Raw genomic sequence first — 23,276 nt, 5'->3', positions numbered from 1 at the left:
AGAGATGAGACCATCAGCATTAAAATAGTACTGCTCTTCAGTGTTCAGATGTTTTCCTGTGTCTTGAGAAACATTTCCAGCTCTGTGCTGGTCCACAAGGCTCTGGCAGCCAGTAAGGAAGAATTCAGATATGAGGTTACCTTCTGGAGACCTTTTCACAGATCAGTATACAGAGTTGGCAGGGGGTCTGGCTGAGGAGGTCCAGTTATAGACGTGTCTCTTCAGGCATGTCGGGATCTTAATCCTCTTCAGACATGCTGATTCCAGAACTTTCTACAGGCTTTTAAAATATTTTGTACAAGTTCTAATTTTAAACTTCCAAATGTTATAGGCTAAGGACTCACTCTTTTGAGCTGCCAATTAGGTAGGTAGCTCTGCTGGTCAATTAAATGATTTTTTGTGGGTTTGGAATCCAAATAAAGTGGTGTTAGGAGTTTCAGTGTCGCTCTTATCATCTCTATGAATATTTATGGGGCCCTGGCTGAATTAAAGTACAAAAGAATGAGGTGGAACACAGATTCCAAACTCCCTGGCTGTGAGTTAGAGATGCCTCTGTTATGGATTCTACACTATCCAATTATTATCAATGTTTGTCCAGCTAAATCCCAGAGTGCTGGAGAAAGGTGATAGAGGAATTATGGTAGGAATTATGCAAAAAACAAACAAACAAAAAACCAGCTGGGTTCTGGGTCTTTTAACATAGCGCCTTTCAATTTTGGAGAGATCTGCGAGAGGGTATGTGGGAAGTTCTTCTTCATCCTTGAGTCTAGCTCAGGCTCACCGCATGTGGACCCTGTCTCAGACTCAGTGTTGGGGTTGACATCACCCTGCTTCTCATAGTCAGCAATCTGGGCAGATTTCCTGGATTAGTTTGTAATTATCCAGGCACCAACATAACATCAGTAAGACCCCTTTGTTTCACTACTCAATACCTGTGACAATGTGGAAATGCACACGCATTTGCGAATAGATTTGTATTCATGTTCTGAGTTGCCCCACCTGCTTCCCCATCTAGCACCATATGGAGTACACACCGTCCACATCTCCATGAATGCCCACAGTGCTAATTGGTACTCAGTGGTGTGCCTACGGTGAAGAGGAGGATAATGATAATGTTGATGATTATGATGATGACAATGATGACAGCACTGAATTACTAATAATGATTCCAGGATGAAAAGCATTCTGGGCAAAGATATGTGCTTAATAAAGACTGCCTGCCTGCCTGAATGAATGAATGAATAAACTTAGGTCTATGAGTGTCTTTCTGAGATCTGGTTCTTAACTTTTAAAAAATTACTTTTTAGCCCTGACCTGTTTGGCTCAGTGGATAGAGCATCAGCCTGTGGACTCAAGAGTCCCAGGTTCGATTCCGATCAAGGGCATGTACCTTGGTTGCGGACACGTCCCCAGTGGGGGGGGGGGTGTGGGAGGCAGCTGATGGATGTTTCTCTCTCATCGATGTTTCTGACTCTTTATCCCTCTCCCTTCCTCTCTGTGGAAAATCAATAAAATATTTTTTAAAAAATTACTTTTTAAAAGAAACAATCTCAACAAGCTTGTGGGCTGGGCTAAAGTGGCGTGGCAATAATACCAGGTGGAATGGCAATCACTTTTCATCATTGATGTATTTTAAAAATACCTGTTTCAGTTACCCAACACTTCTCTCTCTCAGGACAAATGGTCACAGAACAGGAAGTCCTTCGCAGGGACCTACAACACACAACCTTGTTCTAATCCTCTCAGGGCAGGACCTCCGAGAGGTGACATTAGTAGCTCAGGACAAACATGCCTCATAGGGCATGAAGGTCCGCCAGCCAGAGATGGAAGCACCTCTCAGTGATATAAAAACATACAAATCAGTAAAGAGATTAAAACCATAGAAAAGTAAATAAGTGTAAGAAAGAGCTCCTTCCCTACCTAGAAGAATCAAGAGAGTTTTAAGAAAAAAATCACTAAAGACTTGGGTTGTAGTCCCAGCTCTGCCACGAAGAGCCAAATGGCCTCCAGCGAGTCACTTAATCCTTGGAGTGTGTTTCCTGCTTGTAAAGTGGAGGTGACAGTACACACCCCACAGGGCTGAGCGGGTGGATTTACAGTGTCTAGCACAATGCCTGGCTCCTGGCGTGTTCAATACATGGTGGGAATGAGTCATAGTATCCCGATACTAGTAACTTGTCTGCACTTTTGGGCTGGAGTGTGAAGATCAAATAATTGTAGAAGCACTTCCTGAGCTAGAAGGCCTTACATCTAAAATACTCTTCTTAGGTATTATTGGGCTCTGAATGTAATCTATTAATATTGGGGAATGGGGCAATGAAATAAAAATACATTAACAAGGACAAACTTTCTCCATATATAGATATCTGATATATCTAATTCCAGCCATAGAGTTACTGAATTATGAGGAATGCAAGCACCCACCAGACTTCCTCGGGTGGGGGGGGGGGGTTTGTGAAGATTGATAGTTAAAAATGACATAACTTATTAAGGTGCTTGGGATCCCCGCAATGGAGGGGATATGTAAATCTAGGGAATACTCATCAACCTAATATCCTTACCATTTCTAGCAACAGACTTTCCTATTCTGGAATAGAATTTCCAGAAGTTATCTTTCCCTTTTGGAATTACAGAGTATGACAGATTTATTTCCACACATCTCACTTGCTTTCAGAGTTATTGTTTCCTCTTATTTCCCCCCCTCTTTGGTGATGGAGAAGCCTGAGAACTGATTCTGTCAGGGAGTTCTTGGGGAATTTTCAGAAGGATGTACAATCAGGGTATATGAATGATTGTGAGCAGCCAGCATGTATTTTATTTTATAAAAAATATATTCATAACCAATCTTCCAAGCCTATCTAAATAATCAAAACCACGAATGACAAACACATCAAATACATTTTTCAAGACTCGAGGATCCTTTTGGCGTGAGTTACCATCATTTCTTCCTCTTAAAGCAGCTCAGGTAACTTTTCCCCTGTTGCTGGGCCTCTCGAAAAGGATGTGCCATTAAATTCAGACCCCAGGATGGGAGCTCCATTGCTCCCTGGACAGCTAATGCCATTCCCCAAATTTTCTGAATTTATCGACCAAGGTGTTGGATGGAGCAGGTTCAAGCATCTTGCTAAATGAAATATAGATTACATTTATCATTTCCCCTCAATCTACTAAAATCTTGTTACTCTTTCATGGAAAGAAATGAATCAGTTTGACAGGACTTGTTCTGACAAGTGATATAAGCTCCCAACACTCCATTCACTGCAGATTATTCTAGAAATGATTTGGAGATCATTTTTTTTCCAGGTAAATTTCCAGATTAGGATATTACAAACTTCCCTTTTTAAAAGTAAAGGCATTAATCCTGGTTCTTTTCAGTCTTTCCACATTCTTAAAAATGAAGTCACTCTCCCACAATTTTAGAATACTCTTATAACATTTTTTACCCTGCAAGAAATCTACATTTTTTTAATTTAAAAAGGTGTTTCTACCAGTATTTGTAGAATATTTAAAAGCTGATCATGCAGAAAACAATGAGGAAGCAAATGGTCAAGGCTTAAGACCTCTGCTTTCACAGGCTTATTTCCAGATCCCTGTCATGGATTTGGGTATCATCTACGAGATTTCTGGATTGAATGGGTTCAAGGGCAAGGACAGGTATGGTGAATTTTCAGATTGTGTCAATCTTGTAAGTCTCATGCAAGACAAAGTCACATTTTCCATAAATATACTGAAAATCCACTAGGAAGTAAAGGAGAAAAAATGGGAGAAAACATCTGAGAAACCTCATAGCTTATACCTTATATCATGAGTTACAGGGTCTGCACACTTATTGAAATTTTGGGGCTTAATAAAAACCCAGCATTTCCATAACACACACAGCATGAATACACCCTGTAAGTCAGAACAGCCCCAAAGCTATGAAGACCAAGGTGGAAGCATGAAGGTGACTACCTTGAAATGAAGTTCAGGTATCTCAGGCACTTCTGGGTATCTCTAGGGTTGGGGTTTCTCAGTTTAATGGAGATAGATGCTTATTTAAAGGCTCTGTAGCAGAAGACTCACATTGCCCTAACAGGTCAAAGTTTGGTATTCACCAATCTCTGTGAGCCTGAAATTTATGTTCCTGCATCCTTTCACTGGTCCACCATGCTGATTCCTAGCCTAGACTGCTTAGGCCTCTGGTCTGCTCAACACTGCTGGGGATGTAAGGAACTTAAGTTGACTGCACGCTCTACAGAGTTCTACAATGCAATAGCCAATCATGGGTGGCTGTTGACTCCTCAACAAATTTCCCAAACCTGCTTTTACACATCTTTTCCACATTCCTCAAGCCCCCACCAACCCCACTCTTTCTTAACTCTGGGAAAAAAATTTAACCCCTTGTTTCTTGAAATCATGATTGGAATGAACTTAACTTGCCTTTTGGATCACCTTTAGGCAATTACCTTTTACACCACAAAATGCCTTGTATCCTTAACCATTACTTCCTTTCTCCTATTCTACTTTGCTTCCAATGCAAATATTTCCTGAGCTCTAGAGCCCAAGCCTTCCAGGTCCCTCCAATTCCCTACTCTTTCATGTCTTTCTTTCTTTCTTTCTTTCTTTCTTTCTTTCTTTCTTTCTTTCTTTCTTTCTTTCTTTCTTTCTTTTCTCTCTCTCTCTCTCTCTCTCTCTCTCTCTCTCTCTCTCTCTCTCTTTCTCTCTCTCCATCTGTACTTACAGTGCTCCTGCCCCTACTCTCATAGCTTTCTTTAATCATTCTATTTCTTTTTGGATACCTATACATACTCTATTCTCTCCTATTAAAAACCAAACTTCCTTGGATCCTATCACCTATTCAACATGCACCCTTCCATTCACTACCCAACTTCCTAAACACACACACACACACACACAAGTTCTCCAGGCCATGGGTGAACACCTCCAGGTCTGTGGATGGCTCTGACTATTCGAGAAGGATGGTCATTATTTTGAGCCAAAACTGATTCCTTAACAGATTTGTCCACTGGTTCAAGTGTCATCTTGAGAGACCATACAAAGCATGTTTAGTTCCCTGATACAGACAATCTTTCTCCTGTCCTACCTTCTCTCTGAACTTCTTGAGCTAAGCACTTCCAGTTCCTTCATCTCTTCTTTACATGACTTAGTCCTGAGTTCCCTTGCCTCCCTGTTTACAGTTTGACTGTCTCTTAAAAGGTTGTGTCCAAGAGTAAATGTAGGTTTATATATATGTTCTGCCTAGTACAATACAGCAGGGTTCTCACCTCCTTTATTCTCCTCATTACACTTTGCTCAGCACAACTGCTGAATCCTTCTGCTGTTAACTTAAACCTCTAAGACAGTGGTTTGCAAACTGTGGTGCATGGAGCTTCTATGTCCACATGACCCAGGAAACTTTAATAAATGCAGATTCTTGGGCCCACCTCAAACTTGTTCAATCTGACAATCTGGGGGTAGCACCTGGAATCTATGTTTTAAACGAGTATGCTCGATGATTCCTAACACATACAAATCTGGAAAAAATGCTTTCTCAACATCTGTTGCCAAGCCTGGCCTCCTCCTCCTGTGTTTGTGCAGATGGGTTTTTGGATCCAAGACAAGACCTTCCATTTTCTTGTACTATATTTCATCTTGTTAGAATTAGTGCATTGCCTCAGTCTATCAAAATCTGTTGAGTTCTTTATTCTGCAACATATGCTTCATGACAGCCACACATGGATTAAGACCTAAAATCTTGATGTCCCAGCACCAAGAAACCCCCTCCACAACTATAGTCAACCAATTACTAACAAGCTCATACTTCACCTTCTTTCCCATGAGGTCAATGGACAAATTGTCATTTGTCATGTTGCCAACTGCCTTGGTAAAGCCTGGATGTTCTTTGTCTTCCATATTTCCCAGATCCACTGGTCTATATCAATCCTGTCAGAGGGAAATGAAGCATGCTTACATGCCATTTACACATGCAGTGTAGACTCTGTGGTCAGGCAATGGACTGCAATGTGCAGAATCCACCTTCTTTTCCTGTGGCCTTTTTCTGAACACCTATGGAACTTAGGGTATAGGGCCCTGACTTGTACTATAAATGTTCCTGTCCACATTAAAAAGACTTTTTAAATATGTTTTTATTCATTTGAGAGAGAGAGGAAGGAAGAGGGATAGAGGGATCAAAATAACGATAAAACACATACATTGATCGGCTGCCTCTTGCACCCTGCCTACTGGGGATTGAGCCTGCAATCTGGCATGTGCCCTGACCAGGAATGGAACCAGTGACCTCTTAGTTTATGGGTCAATGCTCAACCACTGAGCCACACTGGCTGGGCCCTGTCTACATTTTGACTCTACTACTAGACAAAGAGCTCTCGAGCACTGAAGTTGTGTCTTACAGGTCCCTAAATATCATAAGGTACTGAACACAATGTCCTACTCAGTGAGTTTTCCTTGAACGGATGCTTTTTTTTTATAAGATGAAAGCAGACCCCACAGTGAATATTAGGAGACTCTGGTCCTCAGGCATGCAGAAAGTGGTGCGTCTGGACAGATCTCCATAGGCCCAGCTGCCCCTCTTTGTCACTGTTCATTCAAATGAGCTTGTTAGAATAAAGGCAATCTTTGAAATGAAGCGGGATGGAAACACTGAGAAATGATGACACAATTTCTGAAACATCACAACTTTACTGGAATCTGTGGCAATAGCCAAATGAGACATAAGAAAGCGTTTCCAAAAAAACCTTGGCTTACTGGAGCCACCTAAGTCAGCAGAGCATGCAAACAAGTTGATTAGGGTTTTCAATCTAATGAGACCCTTTGAGATGATATAGACAAAGTGCATCAATAGGTCATGAGATGCTGGACAAGGAGATCTAGCTTCCTTCTACATCACAACGGCTAACACAGCTGATAGTTATCTGCTGTATAAGATGGCGAGGGTAAACAACTATAAATGAATGGGGGGAAGTTCTGTGGTTTCCTCAGGTCAAGTGACTTTCTTCATGGTCACTTCTTGTCTTTCCTGTTTCTTACAGGCCCGAGAACACTTGACAAACACTCCAGAACATGCCCCTACTGGAAAAGCCACACAGCCCAGCTCCACATACCTGTTCTGCATGAGGTCTAGGGCAGTGGTTCGCAACTGGGGGTGGGGGGTGACTTTGCCTCCACCCCACCCAGGAACATTTGGCAATGTCTGGGACATTTTTTGGTTGATATAGAGGTGCCATTGGCATATAGTGGTAGAAGCCAGGGATGCTTCTAAATATCTTATAATGCACAGGCCAACCTCCCTCCACCAATAAAGAATTATCTGGCTCAACATGCCAATAGTTATTATCTCCATAAAAATTTCAAGTAAAAAAAAAATATATCAAGAGCACCACTTTGGGGAGTCCCTGGTCTAGTGCTATGATTCTGATCCCAAACCTGGAAAGACCGACAGATGCATATCAAAGGGTCATGGACCTGCTGTGGGTCTGTGAAGGAGCTCTCAGATGACAGACACTGCAAGGCACGTAGCAGTGCTGTGGTGAGGTGAGGGTACCAAGGCAGGAAGCTCTGCCCAGTGGACCTGTTTGGTCGGCAGCCTGAATAGCAGTAGGGATACCCATAGCTTTGACCTCAGAGTCACTTACTGGAAGGGCCCTCGGTCATCTCCACTGGAGGGCAGATGGAGGACCGCAGACTCAGTAGAAATGTGCAAGAGGCAGCAACAAGCCACATTCATGGTCCCAGAAGGGCCCCCGAACAACAGGTTAGGAAGATGTACTGGAGGCTATAAGGATTCAGGATTTTGAGGTGGACATTAAGCAAATGTTCCAGCTGGACAAGGTGTGGGGGTTGTGCCGACTGCAGGCAAGTCTGGGTCCTATAGGAATGAAAGGCAACTCGCTTTACCTGAAGTCCCGGATGACAGACACATCCCGCCCCCCACCCCCTGACGTGCTAGTATTTTTGATATGGCCAAGATTTTAAACATCACCAGTTTTCTACATCACAGGGAAGCTGGTAGATTTAATGAAGCCTCCAGATTCCCCTTGAGAGATGATTACAGCTCTAATTAAAAACGGGGGGTGACGGACAAGAACCCCATGGGACTCTCTAAGCAAGTGGCATTCGCACATCTTTCATGGACAAGATCTTGTTGCTCATGTCAGTCTGGGCTCTTTCCAGTAAAGGTGAGCGTTGCCAAATGCTAACACATTATGATATTTAATGTGGTTCAAAGATCAGGAAGTATTTAAACTTACAAGGGACAAGAAGTTTATAAGCCAAGTTAGACTCTGATTTCTTTCACTTCGTATACCTGGACTCACCATCTGCATGATTACATGTAGCCTAGAATACAGGAGGAGTCACCTGGGTAAGGCAGGTCAGGGAGGAATGAGTGGGAGGTGAGGGTTAGCACTCCACACTCACAGAGGGCGTTAGGGACCAGGTGGGTGTGGCAAGTCAGGGTAGATGGAGGGGCCACAAGTCCAGGTAATCAAATGAGGTTTAGAACATTATCAAGTAGGTCTTGAAGGTCAAGGCAGTCAAATGTACAGTACAGGCTCAGGAGATCAAACATTGAGACAACAGTTTCAGAAGACGAACTACGAATAGGCGCTTGTCTTATCACAAGAAGACTGCACTTCCAACCTCTATGGTCTAATCCCTATGGTGCTGGCCAGTGACTGGGGAGCCCTGGCCCTCCATAGGTTCTGAAAGGGGGGCGGTCAGAACACTTAATCTCCATAGTGGAGGGCTGGGGTGGTGATAGCCAGACAGAACCAGCAGCAGCAGCCCCCAAGAGGCTGATAATTTAATAATGATCATCAAGTCTTTTATTAATGACTGGCAATATTTGGAGATTCCCCTCACCAACGTTCAGACCTGGGGATTTGTCTGTAGGATTTAAGGGTGAAGAAATATTCCTAAACCCAACTGTGTTTGCGTTGAGGCTGATGGCACCCAGCATCATCGGCAGCCGCGATTCCTCCCCAGACAGCTCCATGAGACCTTCAGAATGTCTTCCCATGATTCCCAAATAGGCTGGGTTTCCTCTCCTGAGAATATCTTGCCCCTCTCCATCAACATCTACCCGAAACATCTTCAGAACCCCTTGCTTCCTACTCTCTGCTCGCCAAGTTCAGTGCACATAACTGTACTTAAGCTATATGGGCAATTATTTTTCTAGTTAATTATTTTTCTCATGAGGCAGGAGGTACTTTGAGCTCAGGAGCCATTTGTTTGAGCATATGGGTACCATGTGCCTTGCACACTACCTGCCACATAGTATGCGTTCAATGAATGTTTGTAGAGGGAAAGGAGGGAAGAGGTAGGTAGAGCGGTTAAAGAAGCAGTAAGACCACCAACTGGGCAGACAGCAGTGTCAGGCTCTTCCCCAAAGGATTTTGGCTCACCAGCCTGGGGGAGCCCACCTCGGGGAGAGCTACAAAGCGGTTGGCAATGGCAATTCAGTGGCTGCAGGGATGTGATTCCCACGGTGCTTACTGGCAGAACCCCCGGGAATCCCTCTTTCTTGGCCTTGCCAGTGACTTACCTTCCTGGAAGGCCGGCACACAGCTCTGTGCTGGCCACACTTCTGCAGAGCCCGCAGGCACAGCCAGAGGTTGGCGGTGCCAGAGGGTGCCTCCAAGTCCAGAGGCCGGGCCTTGCTAAGTCTTGTCACACTCCTACCACTTTCCCTGGAGGCCTCGGAAATGTGATGTTATTGTATTTTGTCATCATTAATAATGATCAAAAACTGTCCACCTCCATTTTGGCGAATTGCTTTTCTCTATTTGCCATCCTCATCGGATGAAAGAGTTTGCAGAGCTGGGTCCTCATTTAAAAATTCCCCATATAGCCCTGACCCGTTTGGCTCAGTGGATAGAGCGTCGACCTGTGGACTGAAAGGCCCCTGGTTCGATTCCAGTCAAGGGCATGTACCTTGGTTGCGGGCACATCCCCAGTAGGGGGTGTGCAGGAGGCAGCTGATCGATGTTTCTAACTCTCTATCCCTCTCCCTTCCTCTCGGTAAAAAATCAATAAAATATATTTTTAAAAATTCCCCATAGATAGCTTTTGAAAGTGCTTCTTAATTCTCAAACTAGTACCCACTGCTGACGAAGGTTATTGTAGCCAACACCCCGGAATACATCTATGAGGATTTTTCAGGGCCCTAGAACTTGACAACACAGATCGCATCTACTTTCCATGCTCCTTCACAAACCAATAAATTCAGTCTTCTCAGGAGATTCAATAGACCAGTCAGCACACATCCCCGACAGCTGTTAGAAATCGGTTCCGTAGACACAGAAGCTATTCAAAGAAAGTGCTTTTGAGCTCGTTGTTGAACATGGTAATGTAATATCTTGCCATCACAGAGTTAAAGAATGTTTGAGCTAGAAGGTATCTTACAGGCAGACTGGTGAGAACTAGGATGCGGAGAGGCCCGGCTGGAGTGGGTAAGCGACTTGCCCAAGGACACAGAGCTAGTGAGTGGCCCAGTGTGGCTAGAAACCAAACACAAGGACCTCACACCACCTTTCTGCTGCTTGGTATCAACGGTCTGTATATAGATGGTAACACAGACACACACACCCCCACAGAGACGAGCCTGCCCTCACATAGACTGAATTGTCTGCAGAAACTGACAGCCCTGATAAAACAATAACCCATTTAAATTGAGGGCAGGACTAGGCCCTGAGCCCTCCCAGCTCCCCCCCAGAAAACAGAACATTGTTTCCATCCAAACCTTGCACTGAAAGGAAGCCTGTCAGCTGGCAATGACCTCGTGAGACAACTTTGGGGAGAGCAAAGGGCCGAGAAGAGAAAGGCCTCATTCTCACTGCAAACAGGAAAAGGAGAGAGAAAAAGAAAGGTCTGTCTCCACACAAGGTTTGCAGGGCTGGCTACGAACTGCTCCAGTCCGTGCCGTCAAACAGCCGCCTTCAGAGAAGCAAGCCAAGCGCGAACAGCGGCTCGGGGACGCCTGCGCCCGGGACACGCGCTCCGGCTCTCTCGCGCCCTGGGAGAGCGCTTATATGGGCTCCGTGGGGCTAGGTAATAAACACGCTGTCTTCGCCCTGCTATTTATGGGTTGCTCAGGGCATCCTGTTCTCTCCAGTGCCCTCACCTGCACAGACGGCGCCCGCAGACCCCGAGTTTAACAGGGACAACAGTAAATGGGAGCGTCTCTGTGGGCCCCACATGCTCCTGTTTCCCTGGCCACCACGTGAATTGCAGAGAAAGGTCAGTCTGCGTCCACACACCTATTCTCGGCCCCCTCCTCCAGGTGAAACCCCTTCTCCTTTTCCCCCAGCTCCTCGTGTTCTTCCTTCCTTTCAGACATCTCTCCCAGACATCTCTCCCAGACGATACTCTTCTCTGTCTTAGCACGCCAGGCACTCTCATTCTTCCGCGATGGGTCAACCACCTCGGGGAACAAGAACAACTGTGGAGCCGGCGCAGCACCAGCTGTCACCCCCGGCAGAGGCCCTGGGGACCTCTGGCCAGCCAGGCGCACGCGAGTGAAGGAGCGGATCTGGTCCTACCTGTTGCTGACTTCCAGGTTCACTCAGGAGCCGTGCGCTTCCCCCACGCACATTGCGTTTGGGTTGCAAAGGAGCGAGATGCACGTCAGAGAGTGGGGAGTGTGTCCACGCCAGCAGACCTCTGAAGGGTGCAGAGGAAGACACCAAAAGTGTCCACTGGATGCAAGTTGGGGGGCCCTTGTCGCTCAGCTCCTTTGGGGGTCGCAGGGCTCCCGGAGCAGATGGGTCCTGCATGAAGGGAGCGAGTCACGGCTGCATGCTGTACCCCCGGGGGCCATCACTCAAGCCAGGAGCCCGGCCACCTCTCAGCCTGGTCTTCATCTTGGGCTAACCCGTCGCACCCTGGAAACAGACAAGACAGAGGAGGATGCGTTAACTCGGCTGCTCCCCGCAGAGCGCAGCTCGCTCGCCATTGCAGCGCTGATTAAATACAGGACATTATCTCACCATAATGCCCTCCTGGCCGCGTTCCCAGGAAAATTCTAACTAATCATAAAAATAGAAAGAAAAACGCAACCTAAATTCCATTCCTCGTCTTAAATGAGTGATGTGTTCACTTTTATTTATTTTTCTGGAAGCAAGGCGGGAAAAGAAAATGAATTTTAGGGCTTAGAAAAACAAGCTACTAATAGTACTAAGTAGAGCTGGGCGGTGGTGCAGACAGCGGGATGCAGCCAGCGCGGCCTGGGCGGGTCCGGGCCCTGCTCCTGGCTGCAAACTTCGAGTCTTAAGCTGGAGCACCCAGGATGGTGGGAGGGAAGGGGGTGGTTGTGGGGCCAGGTGTGGACACACACATATGCACACACACATACATACACACACGCATGCACACACGAATACACATACCCATTCAAGCTAGGTGCTCAACGGCACTTTTATGGCCCTGGCAGGCAGATGCTCTTCCAATCCTCCTTTTCAGCAATGAGAGGAAGCCTGTCAGCTGGCAATGACCTCGGGCGACAACATCTTTCTCTAACATCATTCTCTCTCTGGAGACTTGGGCACACGATTTAGCTATTCCCTGCCTGGAGTTTTTCTTGGAGGTTCATCTAGCCACTTCCTGCTCACCCTTCAGCGATCAGAGCAAATGGCACTTCCTTCAGGAAGCCCTCTCCAAGACCCCTTTCCCGACTCCAGTGCGGTGCTGGTGGTCTCCACCTCCTGCCCAGCTGTCACGTGGCTGCAGTTCACGCACTAATTGGCTGTTGAAGGGCTGCCCCCACCCTAAGATCTAAAATCAACTTGTTAACTACTTTGTATGTAGCTGGTACCTACTAGCTGTTCAACTAACGGCGGTGGTGGGTGCGTGCTGGCAGATCGGCCTGGACGAGAAGGGTACCCTCTGTTCCTTTGGTCCATCCCAAGCTGGGAAGTAATGAGCGAATGTGGAAGCCGATCACGGTGGGTCAATAACACTAGGTATCATGCCCCTCCCAGGTAATTTCTGCTATTTCTTTTGGGGAAGTCTTCACGGAGAAACCAAGGGAGAGTTCAAAATCCAGAAAACCAGCTTCTGAGGTGCTCTGGTAATGTTACACGGGATGTAAAGACAATAAAGGACACACCCCACCCCGCTCCCGCCCCGACCTGCCCCCGCGCCGGCACTGGCATCCCAACGCGGCCATCCCCCATCGTCACTGGGCCGCAGTAATGGGCACCGCTCCTTGATGGCCAACTTCTAGCTGGGCTAATTAAGCATACTGAGCTAATAACCTTCCATTTTGGGACCAGGATTATTCATAATTTAATGTATTGCTGCTGAAACATTAACCTTTCGACAACTGGCATGAGGCCCACGGCAGCCCGAGTGCTGACCATCTTTCAGTAAAATGAGTGTGATTGTTAAAACGGGTATAAATCATTCATGGCTGCCGCTTTTGTGTCAGACCCTCCGTGAAAATAAGCAGTAAGCTGGGTAATTTATTTACCTTTTGGTGATTATTTTTTATGATTTTATGATCATATTCAATGATTCATCAACATTGGCCTGGTGCCATTTCGTAATCATTTCACATTTTAAATATGGTGCGGCTGTTCTGCTTTTCATCTTTAAAAGTTTCAGGACTGATACCGGGCAACTTGATCCAGGCACAAATGCAATTTCATTGGAAAGACAGAGGGAGGGGGGGAGAGTGGAGGGAAGAGGTCCCAGCCCCCTTCGTTTGAACAAAACCATTTTCAATGGAGTTGTTCGGAGCTTCCACTTGTTGTAGCTTTGCACTCACCGCAGCCAACTTTCTTTGAAGTTTAACACACAGAGGGTGCCTTGAAATCTGAATAAAAGCACAGGAAAACGGTTAACAAGCTTCTGGTTGGAAAGATGATGGGAAGGAGCCGAAGGCGGAGGGAGGCCTCGAAGGTCTGGCCTCGGGCCAACAAGGTTGGAAGCCACAAGTCTTCTCCCAGCACCTGGTTGGGGAATGTAAGTCTCTCCCCTGGGGTTCTGGAAACTTTATGGCCGGCCTGCCTGCTCCTGTGGCCAGCGTGGGGTTTGGGCTCCCATAACGGTTCCAGAAAGGAGCGTTTTCTCCTTATGGCAGCAAGTAGGAGCTGGAGGCTGAGAGGCGGGCAGGAGACTGCCGTCCATTCCACAGACTCTCTTCACGCTTCTTAAACCAGCAAAAAACCCCACAGAATTCCTAGTGTGTAGTAGGTGAAGCTGACATCCTGAGGGTGAAAAGGAAGCCGGGTGGGGAGAGGACAGGCAGGAAACGTGATGTCATGCTAAGACTCCTCTTCGAGGCAGGAGCATGGTGGGGAGCAAGCTTGCTCCGGGACTTCTTCTCATGTCGGGTGTGCTGGCCCAGAGGGGAACTCAGCCAAAGACAGGCGCGATCGCCCCAGATTGGCGATGAGGTCTCCAAAGGCAGCCGCAAGTGTGTGCTTTAAACAAACACCCTCATCCATAGGAGAAGTCCAGGCGGGTACGAGGAAGAGAACAGATGTGCTACTTTCTGGGACAGTTTAAACTGAGTAGCTCTGAGATGGTCACTATTGTCTTCTCTATCTTCAGCTTTTAAATTTGCATTTATAGCATTCATATTGGTCTTTATTTTGATTGTCTGGCTTTAGGATTTACTGGAAACACACACACGTATATAAAATTATAATCTATAATAATAAAAGCAGAATATGCTAATTAGACCAGACTGCCTTCTGGACATCCTTCCGGACGACCTTTCAGACGAAGCCAGGGCTGCAAGGGCTGAGGCAAGCTGCTGCGGCTATGAGGGCCAAGCCCCTTGGATGAATTTCGTGCATCGGGCCTCTAGTTATATATAAAAATTTAAACTTTTCATCATGCAAGGCAGTGACATTAATCACATTTACAATGTTACATAACTGTTGCCCCATTTCCCAAATTTTTTGTCACCCCAGACAGAAACTCTGCATCCATGAAACAGTAACTCCCCCTCTGCTCCAAGCCCCTGGAGACCTCTAAGTTCCGTCTCTACGGATTTGACTAGTCAGAATATTTTATGTAAGTAGGATCATACAATATATGTCTTTTTGTGTCTGGCTTATTTTACTGAGCATAATGTTTCCAAGGTTCATCCATGCAGTGGCATGTCTCAGAACTCCATGCCTTTTTAGAGCTCAGTAATATTCCATTGTAAGGATAGACTGCATTTTGTACATCTATTCATCTATTGGGTGGCCTATACCTTCTGGCTGTTGGGAATAATGCTGCTATGAACGGTGGTGTATGAGAATCAGAGTCCCTAATATATCAGGACTAATATTTGTTTTCATAAAAGGTCATTGCACATTATATACACTCATCTAACTTGATCATGGATGCTCTGCTTGCTAGTTTGGCAGTGCTGGCCTGGGCACAAGCAGCCAAGCCACTCCTGCCTGGGGGTGAGTCTCCGGCCTCCTGTCAACACTGCTGCTCAGAGGACTGTCTGCAGTCACCTTCCGGCCCATCAAGGCCGGTGCAGGCTGCGGATTCGGCACCAGCAACTTCCATCCTCTGTGTTGGATGAAACAGGCTGCCTCTCAGGTTTGATAAAGAACAAATTAAGAAACAGAATAACCTGGCATGAGTGAGATGCCCTTTCAATCATGTCAGCCAGAGCAGATGTTGTCATGAAATTTGATGTTATGGATTTATTTCCTAAGATAAAGTCTAAAGGGGAAAACAGCGTAAGAGCTACTATGTGAATTGGACATGTCTACAGAGTGTGAATTGGATTCCAGACAAAATATTGTGAGTGGTTAATAGGGTCAGTCTAAGTATATTTGCTGAAATAATCTCTTGGATATGCAAATATTCTGAGAACTACACTGTCAAATATCTATTGTATCCTCTTATCTATGTGTTCACAGAGCTGCTACATGTTGTAACAAATGAAAAATGTGAATTTAAAAAAATAATGTCACCCTAAAATAATACTTCACTTTGAATAGTAATTTTTGTTGTCAGGATTTAAACATTTTTGTCACACACTGGACAGCCAGGTTCTTAGAAGCAGCATTAGTTGGAGATATTAAGAGGTGAGCTTTGAGTGTCCTGTTCTGAGCAGAAACAGAAGTCGGGTGGGGCTAGGAGGGAGCGAGAGCAGATCACTTGTTTGTCTTTTTAAAAACAATATCTTCTTATTGATTTCAGAGAGGAAGGGAGAGGGAGAGAGAGATAGAAACATTGATGATGAGAGAGAATCATTGATCGGCTGCCTCCTGCATGCCCCACTCTGGAGATCGAGCCCACAAAACCCGGGCATGTGCCCTGACTAGGAATCAAAGCATGACCTCCTTGTTCATAGGGCGACGCTCAACCACTCAGCCACACCGGCTGGGCCACATATTCGTCTTGATCTGAGTCCCTTAGTCTGCCACCAGCACCTGCCACGCCTTGGTGTTATCCCTGTGGAACTTCTGCGTCTGGCTCTCTGGGGCCCCCTCAGTGGGATTCCCCTTCTTAGGAACACTGTCGTGAGGACTTGAGGTGCTACCATCACGTTTACCATCTCACCATCATCATCAGCCCCTTACGCATGAGAATGGGGGCAAGGAGAACTCGGATGAGGAAGGAGCTCTCAGAGAGGAGCCTTGGGTTTTACTGTTCACAATTTCCAGGACTCCGCCATCAAACTGCGCAAACTAAAACCCTTAGCAAGTAGACAAACTGGTTGACTTTCATATCCTCTCCTTTTCCTAATTACTGAGAGTTGGGCTAAGGAGCAGAGAAGGAATGAAAGGTGGACAGCTGATGCATGACCCTACCATACTGCTCATGTTCTAGAAGAGCCCTGCCCAGGTACTCAGAAAAATATTTATCAAATAAATTAATAAACTCACTGGATCCTCAAGAGTTGACATGACCTGATCGAAGGGTGTGCCTTTTCCTCTTTGATCTGGCCAAAGAGGGTCTCCTGAGTTTGAGTAGCTTTGCAGATTTTTGGTAGAAATATCAAGAAGTGGCAGAAAGTGGCTTTCATCCCACTTAAGTCAGAACATCTTCCAGATTTTGGTTTACAGGTTAGAATTCCCAGAATTCTCTAAAGCAAGGGTGGGGAACCTTTTTTCTGCCAAGGACCATTTGGATATTTATAACATCATTTGTGGGCCATACAAAATGATCAACTTAGAAATTAGCCTGCTATATTTGGTCAAACATTTAATTAACTCACCCTTAATGTCTTGGCAGGGCCAGACCAAGGGCCGGACGCTCCCCACCCCTGCTCTAAAGGGAGGATTCTGTGGGTAAGACATCAGAAAACAGCTAGTCACCAGCACCTTCCTGGTGTTCTTCTCTTTATCCATCAATAGGCTCCACCATCCTTTCGCCTGTGCTTCAGACCCTTCTCACCCCCTCCATTCATTCTCTAACCATCAAACCCCATCTGGTCTGTATCCCATCAGCTCAGAGCCCGGGTGCCTTTGCCCTACCCAAACTGATGCCTGATGCCAATGTCCCTGCTCCATCTCCCTTCTGTCCCCATCCCATGTGTACCCTTAGAGCAAGGATTTCTCAAGTGTGGCAATGGCCCACCTTTTCAGAATTTCTGGGGCACTAATTAAATATGCACATTTCTGTGGCCCATATAAGATCTACCAAATCAGAATTTCTAAGGTAGGGTTTGAACCCCCCAGAAGCACATAGAAAGTGAAGAACATTGTCTTTTGACACGAGGACTACCATTGCCATATTAATAAGATATAGTTCTATGGTGTAGCTATCGTGAATGAACTTCTATAAGGCTACTCCTTTCCTGCATGCGTATGGAGGGAGGGCACAGGAATGAGGGCTGGTGTGAAGTGGACACTCACCATCTGTTGGGAGGGGAAAGGAATCCAGGCAAAGTGGTGTTAGCTCTTTGGGGGCCTCGAGTGTGGTCATCACAGGTGGGTGTTCTGGAAGCCTTTGCAAAGCTCTCTGCTGCCCTTCTTATGATTTTTACAACTGGACGTGTGCTTGGAAAAACAATCCATTTGTGAATGGCCTTTGGATTATCCTTATCTCTCCATTTTCTCATAGAAACCTTCGGCTACATTTTCCCGGATGCTCTAAGACAGGATTTCTCAACCTTGTCACTATTGTCATTTTGGTCCAGATACGTCATTGTGGGGGCATCCCTGGACTCTACCCACTAGATGCCTCCCTGAGCTGTGACAACCAACAAAGTCTCCAGCCACTCCCAAATGTGCCCTGGCAAGAGGGCAAAATCGCCTGGGTTGAGGACCACTGCTCTAAGAGAAATGCAACTCAGAGCCACAAAGAAGCTTAGCATCTCTTCTGAATTCAATTTTATGTTGAGATTGTCTTCTTCCTGACTTTCTTATTTCTGTTAATGACACCACTGCTCTTCAACCCACATGCCCCTCACTAATCAGGTATTCCTCCTCAGGACTGCTTCTTCCATCCTCACCTCTGTCTCTGCATTCAGAATTGGGGACCATGTATGTGAGCTCGTCACAAGATGCATCTCAAAAGCTGCCTCTTCCAACCTCTACATTCAGGGTACACATTCCCCCTCTCTTCTGGCATTATGTCCTGTCCATTTTCGGGGTGGGGGATACATTTCTGCATGCTTATCTGTTTCTTTCACTGGATTTGAAGCTCTCAGAAGTGAGTTTCTTTGCTTTAAGTCATCTTCTCTTTTCTATATCACAGGACCTTGCATGATGTTGGCACTTTGAAAAATATTTGTTGAACGGGTACATTTCTTAATCACAGCCCCACCTCTGGCATTTGGTGATATTTGTATAGATTTTTTGACCTTTCCAAGCACTCTTACAATCATAATCACAGCTAGCCTGTCTCTCCTTGGTATCTGTGTCTTTTAATTTATCTGCATATGTTAAGAAGAAAATTACCTCAGCTCTAGCAATTTTTGGGGGACCCTGAGCAAGTTCCCAACTTCTCTGAGCCTTAGTTTCATCTTCTGTAAAAAGGTAGTAATAATAGCACCTATATCACAGGCTGTTGTAAAGGTTGAATGAGAGAACACATGTAGTGCTTAACGTGGTTCTTAGCATGTTAGGTGCTCAATACATGGTAGCCACTGGGTCCAGGTGGCCCTCCGTATAGATCTGTGTAAAGGCCTCCCTGGCTCCCAGTTCTACTGGACAGGGTTTAAAATCCTGGGCCACGAGCGCTTCAGGTCTCTAGTCCCACCTTCAGGCATTGTCCCGTGTAGGTCATACTCAGCACCTCATACTGGACTCTCCCTCTTCCTTCAGCAAGACTTGCATCGTCGTCTTATTCCTCCGGCCCGTCCCAGAGCAGCTCCCTCCACCTTCTCTCTCCTCCCCTGGACACCCATTGCAGACACATTCCGAGAATTAATTCCTTCCTCACCCATGTTTCCAGTCTTTGACACTCCCTCTAGTATAGCCCTTTCCATATTGAATTACATTTAATTAATTTTTGTATTGGAACTCTTATGTGAGCCCATGAACTCCTCAGGGTGGGGCTCATGTCTCATGCCTCTTTCTGTCCCAGTCACAGTGCCTGGAAAATTCTAAGAGTTCAATGAATGTTTTCTAGGTTTAATGAAATAAAAACACCTTTTATTTGTAAAACAGGGCTGTTCCGACAGATACTGTGAAAGAGATGTAGAAACCAAAACAAGGACTTTGGTAATTTAGCCCAAATCCCAAGCTAAATGGGGGATATCCTGATACCTTTAGTCAAACTCCTTGTCTCGTGGTACTCGGCTTCTCATGGAACATTTGGTGATGCTGGCCTCAGAGGAAGACCTGGCCAAGTCTCTTAGGGACAAAGTACATTTATAGCCCAGGTTATGAAATGCACATGGAGCATTACGAGATCTCCAGAAGGACATGCTGAGATGTAAAATGATATGTTTAGCCTCTGTACTCTGGAATTCCGTGCTACTATGGATTCAAATACGACCATTTGGGACAAATCTCTCAGGGAAGGGATGAGGGTATTTTCTTTTTGAGATACTGGAAAGGTTCTCACCAATTAGGGCAGGCTAGCTGATAGCTCATAGGCGAACCTGTGCAAAAGTCATGGGAACAAAAAGCATCTCTAGAGAACAACACCGTCTGGGCCACAGTGGACTCCAGGTGGAGACCTGACTCTGACTCCCCTTCACTTGGCTGACTCCTACTCAACTTTAAGCTCAAGTGTCACTTCCTTCAGGAAGCACTTCAACCCCGCTCTCTGTCCTCCCAAGTGCTCCCACGGCATTTTATTTATTTATTTTAAAATATATTTTTATTGATTTCAGACAGGAAGGGAGAAGGAGAGAGAGATAGAAACTTCAATGATGAGAGAGAATCATTGATTGGCTGCCTCCTGCATGCCCCCTACTGGGGATCCAGCCCACCATCTGGGCACGTGCCCTTGAGCAGAATCGAATCTGGGACCCTTCAGTCTGCAGGCCAACGTTCTATCCACTGAGCCCAACCAGCTAGGGCTCCCACAGCATTTTATGTTTGCTTCCATCACACACTGTCGAGTGATCAAACTCAAGTCTGTCCCCCACTGGACCATGAGCTCCCTGAAGGCAGAGCCTGTTGATATGTCTGTCACCAGACCATGCTGAAAGCACAGGAGATGATGCAGGTGTCCTGCAGAGGAAGTGGGGCTATAAGATACCAGGTCATTATACCCAGGCACCATTCATTGTGCGTGATGGCATGAGTGCTTTCATCCTTGGCCACTTTTTATTAACAGCCAATTTTTATTAGTTAATTATAACATAAAAAGAAAAACACATACATGAACACATACATGGTTATCTAAGTCAAATATTTTTCTCATGGCCTTCAAGACCTTTACGATTGAGATTTCTTTGGATCCAGTCTTCCCTCTGCCTCCTTCTCTCTCCCACTCTCCTGTATGCCCACTGACCACCTCCCACCTCTGTGCTTCTGCACATACAATCCTCCCTGCCTGGAACACCAGCCCAGAACCAGAGGAACTGTCTCCATCATCCACAATCCAGTTCAAATGTCCCTCTTAAAGCCTTGCCTCCAAGCCATGCCAGGGGTTTCTCCTCTTAGTTCCTGAGAGTAGCTTCTGCTACTGCCTGGCCGTTCTCATCAAGTTCTGCTTATTTCTGCTTCTGTCAACTAGTGTGTAAACCCCTAAAGCAGTGGTTCTCAACCTTCTGGCCCTTTACATACAGTTCCTCATGTTGTGACCCAACCATAAAATTATTTTCGTTGCTACTTCATAACTGTAATGTTGCTACTGTTATGAACCATAATGTAAATATCTGATATGCAGGATGGTCTTAGGCGACCCCTGTGAAAGGGTCCTTCGACCGCCAAAGGGGTCGCGACCCACAGGTTGAGAACCGCTGCCCTAAGGGCAAGGATTTTGTCTGTTTCTTTTTCCCACACCCAGTACCAGCTGTTAGGTGGCTGAATGATCACGAAATAAGAATCTGTGTAATTTGACATTTCTTTTTTATTCAATGAAGTTGATGTTCTTTACCACCTCTGGCAAGGATTGAAACGTACACTGACTGGTGTCTGGTGTCGGTTTTTGGTTTCCAGGACTTTTGTTCTAGCAGAATGAGAGCCCAGGATTAAGTAAATTGTGAAAGTCTCCTCTAAGGGCGATGAGCTTCAAAGGCTATAAAAGATTGAGCAGCGAGGTGACTGCCATGCTGCTGTTGAATTCCGCTGTCTTTGTGGTGCTCTTGGGCCTGGTCAAATCCATCCACCAAGCTGATATGACGTTTGCAGCTAATTGTATGCAAAATGCAAAATCTTGTGCAACAACAAGTGAAGCTGTTCAATTCTTGCAAGCTGGAAAAAACTGGGCGCCAATTTGGCGTTTGCAGATGTGACTTTGTCTCTTGTCTCCATCATTCACCACAACATTTATCAACGACCCATCGGCAGTGAGGACGCTGTGCCTGTGTGCAGTTAGTCGGTCTAGTTCCAAGGGTGTTGTCACGTGGTAATGATGTAACAATGCACTTGGATGCTATGTGGGTAATGAGAAATGGGTCATGGCACTGTGATCAGGCATGATTAAGTTTTGCTAATGGATGGGACTAACTTTGCACCAAACTGCCTGGCAGGTGAGTAACTTACAACAGCAAAAAGCAGGGGGTGGTGGTACTGGAGGAGATAAGGTGAAGAAATTAGCCAGAGAACATAGAGGCATAACTCACAGACACAGATGACAGTGAGGTGATGGCCACAGGGAACGGGCGCGGGAGTGGGTGGAGGTGGGCAAAGCAGGGGGGAGGGGGGGACATCTGTAATAGTGTCAAGAATAAAAACCAAGTTTAACAAAAGCAAGTATTTAAGTACGTATTTTAAAATTAATGACTATTTTGGTTTTATTTATTTATATCCAACCTTATTAAGAAAGAAAAGGGGTATAAGGCAGCTTCACAGTCAAAAGGAGAACATGTTAGAAGTTGGTGTCTAAATGTAAGCCCTTGATGCCCAACCTAGAGGTGCTGTCACATGTACCTACTACAAGATGCCATTTTGCTGGTGCATTTGTCTTCCCTGACTCACCCAATGAGGCTGGTAATCCCTCCCTCAGTACCACTGCTGCCTCCTGAACACACCTGTTCTGTGGGATGGTTCCGATTGGATTGTGGGACCTATTGCCATGCCTGTGAGCATCATGGGGGCAGGACCATGGCTTATTTATTTTTGTACTTCATAAACTCAGCACAACTCTTCAATGAAGCATGATGATGATGAGGAGGAGGAGGTGGTGGTGGAGGAGGAGGGTAATGCATATTATTGAGTAGACTCAAAATGGGATGTCTGCCCACTCCCCATTCTCTTCTCAGCCCACTCATGAGCACACTCACCAGTACCTCCCTGGCTCTACCCCATTTCCCCTCCGTCTCCTCCCCATCAAGCCCCGTACAGCTAGAGGCACGTACTAGAGTGAGTCGGGCTCTCTCTGCTGTGGTTATAACGGGGTTAAAGTTGAGGTTTCTAATCGCTCCCATGAGGTCTTATTACCTGTTGATTAGGTCCTTTTGGGATCAGCATCAAACCGACAACAATAATAAACACTCTCTTCATTGGAACTCAGTAATGACCCTGCCTGCCTGCGGGTCGATGGGGAGGGGCATCCTGTAGGCCTGGAAATCGCAGGCCACGTGAGGGGGCATTTCTAGGAGATTTGGTGCAGCTAACAAGCTGATGGGCGCCAGCTTGAGGTTTCTAGCCGCCCGGCCAGAAGAGCCTCTGTTGTTACAGCACAAGGTGCCTCCAAGGGGACCCTCCGCAGCCAGCCCCGGGACTCGAGAGAGGGAGCTGGGTGGTCTTCCCACA

Source organism: Myotis nattereri, assembly GCF_964212035.1.
Source record: "Myotis nattereri genome assembly, chromosome: 15".
In the NCBI taxonomy this organism is placed as follows: domain Eukaryota; kingdom Metazoa; phylum Chordata; class Mammalia; order Chiroptera; family Vespertilionidae; genus Myotis; species Myotis nattereri.
The sequence above is the reverse complement of the archived record's forward strand: the minus strand, read 5'-3'. Positions refer to the sequence as shown.